The following is a 2,983-nucleotide window of genomic DNA, read 5'->3' as shown; positions in this document are numbered from 1 at the left end:
CAATATTGAAATTAGCTTGAATTCTTCATAACCTCTGAATAGTGGGTGACCCAACGGGTCACGGGTGGTCTAGTATATCTTATAAACAAACCATTCAATTGTTCAGCGGAAGTTTGAGGGCTTTTAACACTAAATCTTAAGGTTGGGAACAGCACTTTGCACTCAAACAAACTTATAAATAAAAAACAGCTTTCTATTTAACAAATCCATTGCAAAGGCTTTGTACATGCATGTATTATTCGAATATAATAAATAAATCACTTGTTCTCGAATTGCCAGTTAGCGTTTGATTACCTATAACACTTGCTATGGGCGTGGCCCACTGGTTAGTATGCCGAGGTTGCGAATCATAAGGTCTAAGGTTAAAGACGTAATATGCTGCTGAACACACTCCGCACTTTCGACTATGGAAATGTTATAAACATGACTGTCAATCAAAATATTCGTGTAGGCGGCGGGTCTTGCTGGCTGGTTAACCTTCCTCCAATTTCAGTAGTTGAAAATTAGAGATGGCTGCACCAGAACCTTGAGGCTTCTGACGTAGTCGTTAAGCCCACGTATTGCACAAGATGTTGATCAAGTTGAAAATATCAAATACCAGGAAAACTCCAACTGCTCCTGCTTTCACATCGCCAATTTTTATCTAATTACCCAGAATTCAAACAAACTATCGAGTCGTCTGCTTTCAAAATGGTTTTACTGGCTCTTTCTTAACACACACACATATATATAATGACCTAACTGTTACGTTAAGAAATATGACTCTAAACAAAAACAGAGTCGACTAACCAGTTCGCTCTGTAAATTTGTCCAGAGTGCGAGTACAACTGGTAACTGTCATTTTTTTTTCTCAAGTAAAATGCTATAATTAGTATTCAGACTAGAATATCCTGCCAGTTTAATCCCTACTCTGTATAGCTCAATAAAACTGTATCGCCTTAACCAAGGTGCTAATAACCAGGTACAGAAAAAGCTATGGATAGAAAAGAGAAACTAAAACAGATTTTATTTTAATTTTCATCTAATACGTTAGTCGTGAAATAATACGAAGAATATTTGAACTTATAATTGTATTAGGCTCTTTGATTCGTCAGTTTTCATTCACCTAAAACGCTCTGCTTAAAGGTGCGCAAATACAATTCGTTGATTCATTTTTTAACTGTTCAAAGTGAAAAGGTTGTTAACTCCTTATTTGGTTGAATGTTCATGCAGTGAAACTCAGCACAGATCTGAATCACAGAGTAAATACTTTGTTTTAAAGAACAGACTTAGAACGTACAATTAGTTTATCAGAATTGAAAAATCTGTTCTTCGCCAATTGTCAAAATAAAAGGCTTCTACTTATGTTTCTTAATAGTATAAATGTATACTATGTTGTTGTTGGGCTTAGGATTCTTCTACAGTAGGTGTCTGTGAATTGTTAGCGATAAATTCAATTTGGAATAAATAGCACGCACTTCACTTGTTTTGAAAATAATATATATATTCAGAACAAGTTAACGTATGTACAATAAATTCTTGAACACTATAGATATTATAGACATATCATAAATACTATATATGCAGTTCTTTTCTTCTTGTCAAATATCCACTTAGGCCTATTCAATTACTTTAGAATTTCAGTTGACAAACCGAACTATCTTCTCTATTTCTATCGCACTGGTATTCTCTGTGATTCACTTACGATTGTGGCGCGAGTTACCGTAATCGTTTGGTCTTCTTTCTTTTGAAGATCCTCTGTTCCTTTTGTCAAAGTGCACTCAGGCTGATTCAATTACTTTATAACCACGTTTTGACGGAATAAAATTATTTTTCTTATCTTCTTTTCTACTGTTAGATTCACACTAACATATTAAACGTTAGGCCTATCACTTCTACGGTACTTAACTTCACGCCAACTTTATTCTCTTTCGCTATTACCTGTCTGCTTCTGTCACTTGTTGTCTGTCTGCTACTTCCCGCTCGTCTCACGCTATTTATATCTCTATCACTTAATCGTCTGTCCGCCTTCTATATTCTCGACGTCAATGTATTGCACGCGACGTTCAATAGCCTCAACATCAACGAATTATTAACAAAACTTCCTACAATCGTCTGCTTTTAATTCTTATTATAACAAAAAACCTACAATAATAAAATATTCACTCACAAAAATAACTTAAGCATTAATATCTAAACTAATCAGTCTTTTATATCATGACATAATTTTTAATTCATTGTCTTGTCTCATGCACACAGTTTTAATATACTCAACGGTTAGAATTGTTTAATCCAAAAGAAAGTTATAAAAGATATACAAATGTATTTAACTGCCAAACTTCTGATGGTCTGTATGGAATATAATAAATTCCAGTAATTGCATTAGGTCAGATGTCCCAGTAAAGAAATTTATCTACATTTTATTTATTCCTTTAGAAGGCCTTCATTAAAGAAATGATGAAAACTAAGCCTCCTTTTGTTTACGATCGTCACATCTACTTCACAGATTTTACGAAGTGAGTATGATAAGTTAAGTTTGTTGTATATTGTCAGACTGAGATTTAATAGACATTCCTATCATATACAACTCATGCCTTGGGTAAGTTTCTGTTTAATATAAAATTTGCAATGAGAAAAACCTTGAGTACAACGAGAAAGTGGGTAACAATGCGTCATCCCCTCAAGCAGCTATATGTTCATAGTGATCATTCTGAGACAGGCTAACAATGAAAGTGTAAAAACGAACAAAGATTAGGTGAAAACTAGGTTATCATCAATGCAAGGTGCAAACTAAGTTAACCCTAGAATTATCGTCACTTGGTTGGTTACAAAATCTTACCAAACTGTTAGTGGATCCGTCACTTTGTTGGTTACAAAATCCTAACAAATGTTAGTGGATCCGTCACTTTGTTGGTAACAAAATCTTACCAAATTGTTAGTGGATCCGTCAATTTGTTGGTAACAAAATCTTACCAAGTTGTTAGTGGATCCGTCACTTTGTTGA

The sequence above is a fragment of the Limulus polyphemus genome, unplaced genomic scaffold, assembly GCF_000517525.1.
Source record: "Limulus polyphemus unplaced genomic scaffold, Limulus_polyphemus-2.1.2 Scaffold891, whole genome shotgun sequence".
NCBI classification, from domain to species: Eukaryota; Metazoa; Arthropoda; class Merostomata; order Xiphosura; family Limulidae; genus Limulus; species Limulus polyphemus.
Note: the sequence above shows the minus strand (reverse complement) of the source record.